This window comes from Chamaea fasciata, unplaced genomic scaffold, assembly GCF_029207755.1.
Source record: "Chamaea fasciata isolate MVZ Bird 193981 ecotype frontalis unplaced genomic scaffold, bChaFas1.0.hap1 SCAF_2, whole genome shotgun sequence".
NCBI lineage: Eukaryota > Metazoa > Chordata > Aves > Passeriformes > Sylviidae > Chamaea > Chamaea fasciata.
The window spans coordinates 54474148-54489975 of record NW_027094087.1 but is presented as its reverse complement, the minus strand read 5'-3'; the positions used below and the strand labels follow the sequence as shown (position 1 = coordinate 54489975).

The 15828-nt window shown below is 43.7% G+C and overlaps 1 protein-coding gene across 3 annotated transcripts in view; it reads right to left on the bottom strand.

Moving 5' to 3' along the window:
* Positions 1-12867, bottom strand: part of LCP1 (lymphocyte cytosolic protein 1) — a 49087-nt gene extending 36220 nt beyond the window's left edge. The window contains exon 1 of one of the 3 annotated variants that reach the window (XM_066176185.1): positions 12796-12867. The gene's annotated coding sequence lies outside the window, so the exon portion shown is untranslated. The remainder of the gene's footprint in view (positions 1-12795) is intronic. The other 2 variants (XM_066176181.1, XM_066176184.1) reach the window with 2 other exon arrangements.
* Positions 12868-15828: the final 2961 nt, after the last annotated feature.

The window sequence follows — 15828 nt, the reverse complement described above, 5'->3', positions numbered from 1 at the left end:
AGTAGCAGAATGGGCTTTCCCAGGGCCCCTGCCCTGCACAGGGTGGCTGTCACAGCCAAGATAAAGCTGTTCTGCTGCAAACTCAGACATTGCCAACCCACTGCCAGAATTTCAAGTACCTGTCTTCTGCTGCAAACCATGGCAGGGGAAAAAAACCCCAGGACTATAAATTACACTGCTCTCCTGAACAGCAGGCAGCTATTTGCCAAGAAAAGAATAATTCAATTTCCTTTGGATCCAGATGAAAATTTGCACACAAACACCTGTAGGACTGAACACAATGTCATATGCACATGGGTTCACTCACATATGTCTCCTTGAACATGCGCTCATTATGTTCTGACTGTATAGGTTTTTAAATGTTAGAAATTTTACATCCTAGGCTGTCTGCTCTGAGTTTTCCTTAGTTTTCATCTTTTTCTTCTCAGTGTTTTAAAAAGCTATATTCTTGTATATCTTCCTCGTTCTTTGGCATGTTTCCCTTTATTATTTCATTTTTCCTTTGCACATTTTCATTTTCCTCCCACTTCACCTCTTGACATTTCCTCACTCCTTCCCCGGCAGTTTCTGCTTGCTTGCTCTCAAGCTCTGCAGCAAGAATTCCTCATAAAATTTGTAACTGTGTTCAGATGAGAATCTATACTTCTTGTTTGCAGCCTCACGTGCAAGCCTGGGGCCCAAGTTTTGCACTGAAACTGCTGCTCAGAAACACTTACAAGCAGTTATTAGTTCCCTGTCAGGACGGGAAATTTTGCATAACACAGAAGGAACTTGCTGGGTTTCTACAGCACATCCAAAAAAAAAAAAAAAAAAAGTATTTCCCCTTGCACTGCCAGACTGAAGGGGCTTTGTTTCCAGCCTTGCCCTGGTTGTGTTTGCAGAGCCAGTCTTGCTTCTGGAGCTTCATCAGGGGGACCTGTCATCCTCCTGCAGATGAAGGGTGAAAGTCAGCACTAGGTTGACCATGCCCTGTGTTGGGTGTCAGCCTTTTGCTCAGAAGGAACATGTCCTGCATCTACTGAAGCTGCAGGAAGACAAAAAAGGATTGCATTTTTTGCAAAAGAGAGGGTTTTCATTGGTGGAGGCATCATAGGGAAATCAAATACAGGAGGGATCTCTCTACAGCTGCACGAAAGGAGGTTGTAGCTAGGCTGGGGTCAATCTCTTCTCCCAATTAACAAGTGACAGGACAAAAATAAGTGCTCTCAGAATGTGCCAGGGAAGGTTAGTATTGGTTATTAGGAAAAATTTCTTCCCTAGGCAGGAACAGGCTGCCTAGGGAAGTGGTTGAGTCAACATCCCTGGAGGTATTTAAAAGATGTGGCACTCAGGATCATGGTTTAGTGGTGGACTTGACAGTGTTTGGTTTACCATTGAATTCAATGTTATCTTAAGGGTCTTTTCCAATCTGTGATTCTATTATTCTATTATTCTGTGATCTGAGGTCAGGCTTTTCAAAAAGTTCCTGAATCCAACAAACTCTTATCTGTTACATCTCTATTTTTGTAAAGGAATGTGAACAAATCTAGTCCTCCTTATGTTTTTACACAGTGATTAACTAGACTTCTGAGTCAGAGCTTGTATTTAGGATTAATCTCTTCCATGACACATATAAATTAAAAATACGAGAGGAAAAAGCTTTGGAAGGAAGAAACATTGCCCCCTCTAGCAATGACAAGCACTGATTATAACTGGCACCACAAAAAACCCAGTTATGATTCTTTCATATTTTCAGCATCAGTGTTGCTTATCTCAAGTAAGCAAAAAGAATCTTTTCCTTGATATTTTGGTTTGTTTTTTGTTGTTTTTTTTTTTAATTCATCTTCCTGGTCAAACACCTTCCTCTCCTATTGGCTGGCATTGATATTTCTTGGAAGATCCACTGGGATGAGGCTAGAAGAGATGTGAATACAAAATCCCTGCAAGACAACTGAAGGGTATGCACTCAAAGGCATGCTCCTATTCTCAAGGTCTCTCTCTAGAGCAGTAGCCAGGCTTTGACATTAACAGTGGCCAAGATACACCTGACCAAAAATTTGAGGCAGCCTGAATAAGTTTTAGCAAACAACATATTTAGCACCTGACTAAGAATACAGTCAGGAAGACCCTTGATATTGAGACAGTTGTCAAGTTAGAAATCCTACAGAAGTCACGTTAGACAAAAGACGACCAGACTAATTTCGCTCACTGCTAGTAGTGAAAGATTTTTGAGACAGCACAGAGAGATGGGAGATCCACCACCTGAAAGCAAGTACCACGGTGAAGTGTCAGACACATGTCAGGTGACGTGAGCCTGATTCCAGAGATGCTGCTTGTGTTGTTCCCTGTGGGTATCATCCAAGACCTGCCTGCACTGCAAGGGAACAAGCTGAGCACATCCACAGACAAGCAGAGGAGTTACTTGATTCTGCATCCTCACTTAGCTGCTCCATTTTCTGTGCTGCTGTGGCCAGTACACACTGAAAGCTAATGAGGCAAAGACATCAGGTGTGTTTTCAAATGTCACAAGACTCAAAAGAGCCCCTAAAGGACTGTTCTTGAAAAAGAGAACAAAACTTCAGCTGGAGTGTTATCTAAAAGACAAACTTGAAACAAACATTAATTGCTCTTTTGACAAAGCGTTCAAGAGGCACAGGGGAAACTGAAATGTTAAACAATTCAGTAGCAAACAAAAACTCCAAACTGTGTTGATTTTGTGTATGTGTGTGTATGTGTGGGTGGTGTCAGGAATTCAGAAACCAAAGCCTTCCAGGAGAAAAGACCTGTGCTATCCAAGTGACACACACACTGGTTATTTTGCCCTCTTTGCTGTCACAAAGCATGGAAAAAACCCCAAACTGCTCGAGACAGCTGCCCAAAAATCCCCTCTATGAACAGCACAAGAAGCAAGGCACAAGGAGCAAGTGTTTGGACCTATTCATCCCTGTGTCCCACTAAATAAATGCACAGACCACAGCATCTCTGCAGGTCACCCCCAAGCCATCAGTGAGGTCCATTTACCCAGGAACTCACTGACCAGTAGGGAACAGGTGCACACAACCCATCCCCTAAACCAGAACCCCAAAAGAGACAGTGTCACTAGCCCCACTTGTCTCTGCTGCCCAGTTTCCATCCCTCATTGCACAGCTGCGCAAGTGAGCAGTATGGCTTCGGAAATGAATTCAGGAAGATCTGTTTAGCCCCTTCCTGGATATTTTTTATGTGCCTCATGCAATGAATGTCAAACTCCATAAACTCTGAGCTCAGCTGTACCCAAACAGCAGAGATTTACACCCCTGGACACACTGAAGAGGAAGGAAATCTCTGCAGATGACAGCACTGGCCAGTGTGACCTGTAGGTCGTGACCTGTAAGTGGACAACTGGCCTGTATAGACAACTGAGGCATTGCCACCATCCCTGCCCCTGGCCAGGCAGCTGGAGCTGTGCCAAGGAGAAGACATGGGCATGCAGGGAGCCTGGGGCTGGGATTGCCCCTGTCCCATTCTGCTCCCGCTGAAGTGCCTGGCAAGCGCTGCCACGGGCAATACACACAGGCTGACTGAGGAGTCCACCCCAAAACTTGGGACCAGGTACAGAAAATCACATTGCTGCTTGAGGGTGAAAATACCTCAGCCACTGTGAAGTGCTGGCCATTCTCCCTGGCATATCAAGAATAGAAGAATGTGTAATGCAGCTGAGAAATTTTTTCCAGACTGCTCCTGGATGCTCAGCTTTTCCTTCACATCTTTCTGTCTTCTCTTTTCCTATAGCTGATTTCTACAAAAGATCCTGGGGACTACAGGCACTGTGGTTCCAGGAACTGAAGAAAGACAGAGGAGAAGAAAGATAGATTTCTCAAAGGTCTTGCACTCTGCCAGATGACAGAGGCAGGTAAGAGAAACCAGACATAACAGACAGAAGAAAGGTTTGTTCTACCACTACCATTCAGAGAGTTGCAAAGCATAGGGGAAAAGGAAGGAGCATCCTTAGCTTTCATTTCAATCCACTTTGCTAGCCAGGGCTAAAGGTCAGGCACACAGGAGGGGTGAACTGAGATAAAAGATTAGCGCAAATCATCAAATAGCTCAAAAGAAAGAGGGTTCAGTGCCAAGAGTGGCAGGAGCAGTCTGCCTGCTGGTTAAACTTGCTTTTTCTTGTTTAATGCTCCTTCAGGCATTTCTGTGTCTTTGACCACTTGATGAGTTATGAGCTTCACATGAGCAGCAATGAGTTTCTGACAGGACAGGAACTCTAAATCGTTTTCTAAGCATTACTCTGGAAAGTATCTAAGGCTTAGGTTTAAATAGAAATGTTCTTCAGCTCTTCACAGCATTACATATCACATGAACTGCGTAGCTGTGTAATGAAATGTCCCTTTTAGCTGTCAGAAACACTGGACAGGAACACCAAACTATAGCAGAGCCAGGCAAAGATCCCACACTGAAGAAAATCCCACCAATTTGCCTGGTTCCCCTCTTCTTGTGCGTGTGGGCTGCTCCTGCAACTGCAACTGGAAGAGGAAGAAAAACTGGGGTCTGGCTCTGATGGTTTGCAACAATCCCCCATACACCTATCCCTTCCTGACTCCTTCCCCAGAGAAGTAAGACCCACTACTCTCCTGAGCAGCACACTGACACTGTAACACATTGTCAACACACTCCGGCTCGCAAATCACATTTAAACAAGAGAGTTTGCAGGTGCCTCTGCAAAGACTAGATTTAGTTTTTGTTTACCTTTCCACAGTAGTCTCAGCTGTATGTTCCAACCTCTGTTTCCTCCATTGCTGAAGAGGTGTTGTCTTTAATTGTAAAAGTAAGTGTAGTTCCATATCCCAGCGGGATTCCAGCACCGTGAGCTTTATCTGCTTAAAGCCCAGGTACAACTTCGCCAAGTTAATTTCTGGACACAGCACTGTGAGGACGGCAGGCACGAGAACCATGATGCCACAGCTACTCTATGCCCAAGGGAATCTTCCTCCAGTGAGTGCAAGAGATGTAGACTCATGAATGAGAAAGATATTATTGTGCATTTACTAAGATCCCATACACCAGCTGCTCTGCAGCCTTGCATCAGAACTTCATGGCCTCCCTTCCCAGCACACAGGTACCTGCATTCTCAAACCCCACCTTTTACCAAAGGACATATTTTCAGCAGGTTCTTCCTACCTGCCCTTGCAAAATAAGTCAGCATTTAAGCAAAGGCTGTGTGGTTGTGGTTTGCATCAAAAGAAGCATCAAGGGAGATGATACTCCCCCTCTACTCCACTGTTATGAGACCCCTACCTGTGCTGCTTCAGCTCTGGAGCTGGGACCCCTACATTAGGACATGAACCTGCAGGAACAAATCCTGAGGATGGCCACATAGAAGATCAGAGGGCTGGAGCACCTCTCCTATGAAGACAGGCTGAAAGAACTGGCGTTGTTCAGCCTGGAGAAGAGAAGGCGCCAGGGAGACTTTCTAGCAGTCTCCCAGCATTTAAAGGGGCCTACAAGACAGCTGGAGAAGGAATTTTCACAAGGGCATGCTTTAAGATGAAAGAGAGTGTGTTTAGAGTGGATATTAGGAAAATAGTAATTACTGTGAGGGGGTTGTGGCTCTGGCATAAGGTGCCCACAGCCAGAGAAGCTGTGGAAGCCCCATCCCTGGAAGTTTCCAGGGCCAGGCTGGATGAGGCTTTGAGCAACCTGGTCTAGTGGAAGGCGTCCCTGCCCATGGCAGGGGGAGTTGGAACGAGATGATGTTTAAATGTCCATTCCAGCCCAAACTATTCCATTATTCTGTCCAAAATTTCTGGGACAATGCCACTGCATAGATTCTCTGTACCTGGGCAAATACAAGAGAGCCTGCACATCCCACCACCAGAAAGGCTCTGAGAGGAAAGATAAGAGGATAAATACACAGCAGATACATGGTGGTCAGTTACTAGGATTTCTCGTTACCATTCCAAAAACCCATTTAAATATGTATAAATATGTATAAATATGTATGTAGACAATGAAGGCACAGTAGTGCTGAAAAAAAAATAGAAAAAGGAAAAAAAAAAAAAGAGAGTAAAAGACATATTTCTAAAACATTTGTCCAAAAGAGACCTCTCACTGTCTGAAATAGTGGTCTAACTATTGGTTGGTTGTTCCTCTTCTGACCTTCTGCTTGTCTATCTTGGGCACGTAATTCTGAAAGTGGATGTTGACAACGTCTGGGCATTGGGATTTAGATAAGAACTGCATACATAGGCAAATACTTGGGCACTCACAACTTTGCAGCAAGCAGGGGCTATCTGAAAACCAGTGTAAAATGACAGCCTTCATCTAAGGGCTGCCTTTGAACTTGCTTGAAAAATTACTGTCTCATCTATGTGTGCAGCACTCACACAGAATTACTGGGTCTCATTGGTATATCATAAGTTTAAGACTGCACTGCCTTTTTTACTGAATGAATGACCAAAATGAAAAGAAGGAAGGAGAAGGATGCTATTTGTTTTTTAAAAAGTGATTAATATTAATAAATATTTTGATTTTTTCTGGTTCTAGAAACCAGAAGTAAAAAGTGTCATCTATCCTGTATCCAGTACAGGAGACTGAAGGTAGGTCTAAGGGATCTCTGGTAAGGACGTTTTCTCTCTCTAATTGACAATAAATCTCTTCCTCATTTTCTAGAAAGTATCTCTCCTTTGGTATCTCTTTTATGACCAAGCAATCACTCTGAGGCAAACAGACAATATGAGAACTGTACTTGCAATACAAGAATAAAGAAACTGATAACTGCTTCATCATGTAGAACTCTTACCATTATCAAGGAGCAAGCTGTGCAAAATAGTATTTTTCTCTTGCAGGAATTTTTATATTATTTGTCCCAAATGCCCTGTGCATACTGACACCTCCAATGCTAACCAAACCCCTGGCTTCCTACTGACACACACATTCAAAGACAGTTGCTTTTTAAAGAAAAGCTATTTAAAGGTTGATGATGGTTCTGAGACACACTCTTTCACGAGCATGGGAGACCTTCAGTGGCCATCACCCTCCCCTCATCAGGAAGGGAGCAGCATGGTGGTTCTTTTTCTGCCCCATTTTCCCCTGGCATCATCTGTCCATGTGATTCCATGTTATTACTGCAACACCTCCTAGGCAGCAGATGCCCCTCAGGATTATCAATTGATGGCACCTCAGGTGTCCCCCACCAGGTACAGGGAAGCCTGTTCCCACAGTCAGAGATGGCTTCTTTGGAGGGACAACCCCACCAGACACCTGGACGTGGCATTTGGCTTTGGCTGCCGGGTGAGCGGGATGCTTTCCTCTAATGCTTGTTCTTTTTGGCAAGAGGAGCCAGGAGTTATTCTGCCTAGCCTTACAAAAGAGCAGTCAGTGAGGACTCCTCCTGATGAGTTGCGTCCAAGATAAGAGCTGTTAGGGGAAACTAGTTTGTTTGGTTTTTTTTTTTTTTTTGAACACATAAACTACTTCATTTTAATTCATAGGGAAAAAAATGAACTGATGTTGCTGCTCATTGTATGTCCCTGCCCACACTTACTGTGTTAATCACAGTCCTGACAAGCTTTGCTCATTAGAGCCAAGTTGATCAAGTCACTAACATGCACATGGCTTCACTGTGCCTGCGAAACACAATCCAAGCTATTTCCACTTATGCCGTGTCCCTTTGCTGTTTTCTCTAACCCTGGCTGAACTGAGATTCTAGAATGCCTGGATGTCTTAAACCAGGTATTCTGAAATCCAAGTTTTACTTTGAACGCTCTAACCTGGATACACAGGTGAAGAAATGGATGAGTGAACTCATGACACCCACATGTACAAAAAGACAGCACACGTATGGGGAGGGGAAGAAGAGGAAAATTGTCCCTTTACAGAATGTCATGCAAACAAGGACTGGATAGAAAACAACAGGGCGAAAATGCTGGAAGAGTTTGCTGATGCTTACTACAGATGCTTCTGAATTTAAAAGTTGGGTAAAAGATGTATAGCTTATTAAGAGATTTTGACTTATGACATAAATTTTTTTTTTTTGTAAATGCAAAAAAGAATTTTTCTGAAATATACACTGAAATCTCATCTTTGGAGTTCTTCCCATAAGGAAAAGGAAAATTACACTGACAACTTCCTGAAGTCAATCATTCAGGACCTTTTCGATATAAAAATCAGAGAATGTTCTCATGTTTGTTCACATAATCATGAAACAAAGAAGTTGCTTCTAGAGATACTATTTTAAGATATGTTTTCAGTGGTTCAACTTGAAACTTCTGCTTAAGAGCAGACACTGGGTTTTGTTTCCTTGTTACCTAAAATGATGACCATGTGAAACTACTAAAACAACAAAAAAAAAGGCAGTAACTGGATTATTTTTCATATTTTTTTCCTGCTCAGTTCCTCTTTTACCCAGCACACTGCCTCCCTTTCACCAGTACACACAAGAAAATTAAGCTTTTTGGAGTTTTTTATCTGCCCTGAGAGGGATAGGCAATTCAATCCCAACATGGCAACGAGCATTTGTAAAAAGTTAACAAAACTGCTTTCATTTCAAGGTTAGGCAACATAACAGCATGGTGACAGGAACTATAATGAGGAAAGAAATTCCACTATTATAAGAAATATGGCTATTTCTGTCTAGAGGAACAAACACATTTTGTAAAGTACTCAGGTCTCGGAAACAAATATTTTTACCACTGCATTTACAGTGCTTTATCTTTGGGAAAATCAATTCCAGAACGATGCTGACCTTCTTTTCCAAAAGCTTTTGGACCTGCTGATTAAAATGTGATGTAAATGTTAAATGTGCTGCCACACGATTCTCCCCAAATTATTTTGACATTAGAGTTTCGACCATGCTTTTCCATCTTGTGGTACACCATTTAATTATGCTGAGAAGAAAAGACTGTGTATAAGTAGGTGGGATGGAAACTCTGGAGTTCATCTACCCAAACCTCATACTCAGTGGGTCACATTAAAATTCAATGCTATGAGGAAGGAAACTTTTCTGATGTAAATGCATGCTTACTTAGCTCATTCCTATTAGTGTTCTCAGTTAAAATGGTCCACTTTCTGCACGAAAGGGCTTGCAAGAGCAAAATGAGATGTGTTGACCTTCTTCTGAGACTCTCTTTAAAGAAAAAGCCTGGCAAACAACTTCAGTGGCTTCCTGAAACTGCGGTAGTCAAGGGCATACAGTCACAATCTAATAAAGGACTACTAGTGCTAAAATGTCACAACAGGAAAGGAAGAGTAAATATTGAAGGTTCAATAATGAAAACCAACAAAGACACATCAATTTTAAACTAGGGAAATATGTTAAATATTGATTCAGAGTAAAACCTCAGGGGGAAAACATATAAGGATGTTCACAATAGAAACAGATTAAATATGACTAAAGCAGATTAAAATACAAACTAGGGTTTATTAAAGTGCTGATTAAGCAGGCCGCTTTCTTCCCATAAGAAATAAATGGACTAGAGGTCTTCTTGTAAGTGAGAAGGAAATGAATGCACTGCAAATACTCAGAGTCACCAGGTTACAAGGTACAGGAGAAAGGAAAAGAAGAAGCCTACAGGCTGCTACAGGCTGTATATGAGGACTGTTCCCCATTCCACTCAGACTTTACAGCCTGCATGCAGTGGGACCCACATCAGGGGTCTTGGCTGGGTCAGGGGTTCTGCCTACAGGCAGCACAGGGAGAGCCTGAAAAAAAGCAACATACTGAGAGAAAAGAAGTGTATTTTCTTTGCAGAGTCCATGGTCAATTTAGAAATCCATCCCTTGAATCCAACTTGTAATGCTGTTGCCTATTTGTGAATCTTCCTAGTCAAGTGCTCCCTATGTTGCCAATGCTAAAGGTCAGCAGGAAAACTAGCAGCATGGTCCTAGCTTCTGGGTGAAATTCATTCCAGTTTGGTAACCTACACTGTTACAACTGGTCCTTATTTCATCCATCCCTGAAAACTGAAACGTGGATTCTCTAATAACAAGGAGGAGACCAGAGTTTTGGATGAATGATTGTATTTTCCTGAGAAAAACCTGCTGGTTATCTATTTATTCATTTATATATAAAATAAATAAATCTATTTATCTATTTTTATATAATAAATAAATAAATAAATCTGATTATTGAGCAGTAGTACACGTTACATATATGCCTGTGGAGAAGCAAAAAGACATTTTGCTCTGAGTTTCTCCCCTTGATCTCCAACCATGTGCTCCCAACAAAACCCTGTCCATGTTCCCTGTCAGACCACTGCTTCTTTCTCTGAACTTGAATGGATTATCAGAGGGCAAGCACTTTCTAAAGACTTATTTTTTATCAAGGGCTACCTGAAGTGTGCATTGCACACGGGAAAATTCAGGAACTGCGGGTCCATCATGAAGATGGTGATGAGCTATGAGAGAGAAAGCATTAATGGCCAGTTAGCCCTGCATGTCATAGTAGTGTAGTAAAAGAAGTCTCATCTGAGTTCCCTCATGTCTAACTCAGGAATAAAGTGGACGGCACACTCTGCTGCTGGACTGCCACTACTGCTGATCTTCTCATTCACAGTTACTACATCTTAACAATTATTAGAGGAATACGGGGAGGCACTTTGGAAGCAGCTGATGGCAGCAGCAGCATCCCACCAGTCCCCAAGACTGACCTCCAGTGGAGATCAACAACAGAGACTGGGGTCCAGGCCAGAGACTCTCCCATGTATCTTGTCACACCACACTCCTGATGAGATGGCAGTGCCATCATCCAGCTGTTGTCATGGCCCCTGCCATCACTGTGGGAAGGTTCTGAAAGAGAAAGTGGAAAAGAGCTCCTTTCCCACCAGGGAAAACTACACACAAAGTTTTGAGTGAGATGGTGGTTTAAGGGCAGCTCTTGTAATTATCTTTTATGCTGAAACAAAGAAAAGATGGGCTTTGGTCTTGCAAACACAAAGGCCACCTTATTCCTCTCATCTGAAAGGAGCAAAAACCCAATCCCACAGCAGCCCAGAAATCCCTATAAGAGCAAAATTTCATCCTGCTTGTAAATTCAGGAGGCAAAAGTTCCTCAGGAAAGGAAGCCTAAGTCTCACTCCTGTATCCAATTCTACATTTACCTTTAAGGGAAGTCTGCAACCCAATATTTCACTGTCAATGGCAGGAAGACATGCAAAATGTTTCAGTAGGACGATTCTGGTATCCTCTGGGTATCCTCCCAGCCTTCCTGAGGCTGTTATCTTCAGTGCATGCACCTACATCTGACCAGGGCACTCAGGAGTGTGCCTGGGCTCCCAGGTTTGGATGAGCTCCCAGACTCTCTCTAGCTGTACCCTAACCCCAAACGCAAAGGCAAACATGAATGCCTCTGTTCCATCTCCCAGCACCAGGGGTGTCAGGGTGGGCAGTGAGGTGTCCCACCAGCCCCAAGGACCACACAGGGGAGGGCAGCTCCATAGTGCAGACACAACCATTGCTACTCCTGCCCAAAAGAGCCCACAGCCCAGCAGGGGAGAGCTCGTGGTTCCACATGGCACACAGGTAATATGTTGTATTTGTTTGTGGTGACGTTTTCCTTTCAACCTCACAATGCTAAGCACAAAAGCCAATGATGAAATAAATCACCGGGGCACTGTATTGATCCTTGAATGATGATTACATAAAGAAAAATGTAAATGCTTTGGGTGTATTAAATAATCCCTCTCTGGCACCTATTATGCATGTTGCAGCCGTGCCTTTAATTTCATTTACTCAGCTTCTTTTGAGGAAAGACATCCAAATTTTCTCCTCAGCCTATTCCACTCACTTTACACAATGGAATACGTGCAAAGGAAGGAGAGAAGCAGAGGAAAGCGGGAAATTGATTGCTGCCAGCCTGGTAGGGAAACGCTAACCTTGCAGGCAGGAGACAAACAGCAGAGTCATCTGCAACATGCAAACCAGCTTCTTCATTTCCATAGTGAGGCAAAGGAAGTGCCCTTCAGAAATTTTCAAAACTATTACAGCTATAAAGAAGTTGTCTTTGGTGGGACCATGTGGACAAAAGCGAATTTAAAAAAATAAATACAAAGATTAAATGAGCCAAGCATTTTTTTGACAAACTATGGTGGGTGGTCAGTGTTCACAGAACACAGATGTAGACTACTCATCAGTCCCTAAATGCAACCTCAAGAGAACATTTTCAGTTACCAGAGATGCTAAAACTGCCCCTCCTGTCTCTCACCCCGGCCCTCTCCTGTCTCTCTCTCTGCCCTATCCCGCATTTGTAAGTCACTCTCAAAAGACTTTGCACCCAGCTAAAATTTCTATCACACTCTATCAAATGGGACTTGCGGTGCCGGGCCTATTTCTCAAAGTAATTATATTGCAGACATTAATTTGGAAAGGTTTGGCTCAGCTCGACCTGGTTTGCACGAAGAAGCACCAGCTTTACACCTGCTACTCCATCCAGCACAGTCACCGGCACTGCTGTGCGAGGGCAGAGTGTGACACCGACAGCAGAGCCCCGCTCCCTCCGTCCCCCGGGCACGGCTCCGCACCGCGTCCACCGCCTTAGCCACCCCGCACGGCTCCCCGCAGCCGGCAGCGTCATCCCGGTATTCCCGCACCACTCCCCGCAGCCGGCAGCGCCATCCCGGGATGCCCGCACCGCTCCCCGGTCCCCACCGCTCCTCCCCGCCGGCCGCTCCCCCGAGAGAGCTGCCGGAGGAGTCCGCCTCATAGTAACTTTAATTTTAATCCTTTTTTTCGAGGGAGAAATAATAATAATAGCAATAATAGCAATAAAAATAATAAGGACAGCCACCACCACCACCTCCTCCATCCAGAACCACAATTCCAGAGGATAGTTACCAGCGAGGAGCGGCGCAGCAACAGGCGATGCCGGGCCGGGGGGCGGGCGCGCTCCCGCAGCCGCAGCCCCTCCGCCCGCTCCCGCCGGCGCCGCCGCCCGTGCCCCGCCCAGCCCCGCCCACACGCCCCGGACACGCCCCTCCGCCGGGGACGGTCCCCGAGGCCGCCATGGTGTGCGACGCCGGGCAGCCGCCGCATCGCTCGGTGACATCGGTTGTTAAAGGGTACCTCTGTAAGGAGCTCTGCTCCAAGCTGATACACAGAACAGGTGCCTTCTGCTCATCAGTGCTGGTTTTGATTCTGTGCAGCAGAAAGTTCCTGGTACTTGTGCATGGTTAGAGTACAGCTGTGTCCCAGTTTCTCTTGACGCACATATGTTTGTTGGGAATTGGTTTTCCCCCTTCTTCAGACCCTGACTTTGCTCTTCTCCCACAGTAAGCAGCAATCTGGCAGGGTCCATGGCAGATACATCCTTCCTTTACACCTGCATCCTTCACCACACTCAATTTCCTCACTACCAGTTTTCTGTTCTCCCTTCTGCAGCACTGATGAGTCTTGGCGGCTCAGCTGTCCGGTGCCCTGAACTAAATGGCACCTACAGCAGTAATAACAGACGTGTTTTTGTGGCACCAAGGTCGTGGGTTCAATCCCTATATGGGCCCCTTCCAACTCAGAATATTCTGTGATTCTCTTCTAATTTCATTTTATTTTTACCTAAAATCTCACCAAACATGATGGTCCATTTTATCTAATGAGAAAATCATGTTCCCTTTCCCTCTGACGTGCTTTTATCCTTTCTGTCTCTAGCAGCTTGAGCACCTCTACTTTGCTTCCCTGCGAGAAGCATTTGGGTTTCTTATCTACTTTGCATTTCCTCCACTCCCCCCACTGATTTCTTCTCATCAACCTCTGTAACTTCAGGTTTCCTCTTGCGCTTTCACCTCCTTCCCTGTCTCTGAGCTGTGCTGCGTACACTCTAAGAATTCTTCCACTCCACTTCCATCCTAGGCCCTCATTTCTTTATAGTCCATTCTTCCTCCTGGAATTTCGCAGGCAGTGCTCCTCGGGGCATTGATAACCAATTCTGCAGCCATTTCTCACCATCCTTGATCTGTCAGCCAGTTTCAACAGAGGTTACCTATAAATGAGAGGAAACAAGCACACATCTAAAGATGTGTGCCCTAGTTGGGTGTGCACTCTATGTCTTGGTTTTCGTCACTGTTGGAAGGAGGCCCAGAGGTTGCCCTGAATGCTGTGAGGTCTCCATCCTTGCATACAGATCTGAGTAATCTGCTCAGACCTTATAGTTCAACCCTGCTGTGAGCAGGAGCTTGGACTAGAGACCTCCTGAGGTATCTTCCAAGCTGAATCACTCCTTTCGCAATATACATATGGCAGGTGCAAGAAATGTTATCCTGAAGAGGAAAAGACTGGAATGCTAAGCTGGAGTGTATCAAGTACAAACATAATTATAGTGGTTTGTTTCTGTTCCTCAAACTCTGCCTCTTTGGCTCCTTAAGAAGTCTTGTATTGTGGGAAGGAGGAGAGTTATTGTTGTTAATAGGTTATTTGGTGTTTGCTGGTTTGGGGTTTTTTTCAATATTAAATATTCTTCCTCCAGTGCCTCCAATATATTGCATGGGTACTGTCCCCAGCCTCTGGTTAACATCAGGGACCATTTTTGTGTCATTGTATCTCATCTTGTTGCAATATTTGCCCATTTATTCAAACTCAGCTGGGCTATAATTGAACTCCAGGCTTCCTTTTTGAACTTCCCCCATTTCTTCCTTACTCCAGCTCCATGTTTAAGTGCCATTCAAGCCCAGTAGCTAAGTGTCAAGTCTGAATTCATTATTTGCCCTGGCACTATCTTTTTTCTTTTTATCACAGTATTTGTTTTTCTTTCCATCACAGTTTTATATAATGCTGCACGTAAATTAATCTTGTCCACGTGCAAAGTTGCACGGAAGTCTTAAGTTTATCTACTTTCAAATCAAATTACTGGGGAAAAAAATTGCCTAGAGGTATCCTAGCTTCTAGGTGTATATGACAGTTTTCTTAATATTTGCAAATCTCTCTGTGAGCCATTAGCTTCCTGATGGCACTTTTAGTTTCTCTTCAAAGTCACCTTCATCAGTGCTGTCCCTTCTGTGTTTTCTTTCTGATTTCCAGTTCTTTAGGACCGAGTTTTTATACTGTACAATGTCTAAGGTTTTCAGCCCTACAGGAAATGAAAAATAAAACCAACACACTCTGCAATTTAGGATATAGATAATCTTGAAAATTACAGTGACTCAGAGATTTGCTAAAATTGGCCACTAATGAGAGGATTTCTGAAACCAAATTACAGATTCTTTGATTGAAATCAGTGTCATTGTATGCATTCATAAACTAATAGGAAACTAGAAAGAAGCATAAAATTACTACTTGCAGATTCGGCCTTTTCCCGGGGTTAATAGTTGCTCTTATTAAATCTGTTTATCCAGCCAAAAGCTGTTTCTGGGAGCTTTCACAATGGCTGCCATGGGGCATTTCTCCATTTTACTGTTCCTCCTTTGGCTCAGAGATTAAAAACTCTACTTGCCTCACTTTTTGTGACAGAGGTCATAGGACTATCGAATCATAGAATCATAGAATTATAGAATATCCTGAGTTAGAAGGGACACACATGGATCATCAAAGTCCAACTCATGGCCCTGCACAGGACCACCCCAAGTGCTGGATAACATTTTTTAATGCAAGCATTTGAAGTTAATATAATAGGTTTGGGGTGTTTTTTTAATTAGTGTCACTGATTTATTTCCTGAAACACTAATGATAACTAGAAAAACTATTAAATCTGTCCCTAAAAGAACAAATGCCACTTTTGGCCACTTCTCATGTGTTATGACTCTTTTGTCACCTGTTTTATCTAAGCAGACATTCATACCTCAGAACCTTAAACTAGAGGTGATTATTTCTTTTGTTTTGCATTGTGAGATTTTTCTGTTTTTTGAAATATCTTCATTTATCTGTCAGGAACAAAAGCTAAGC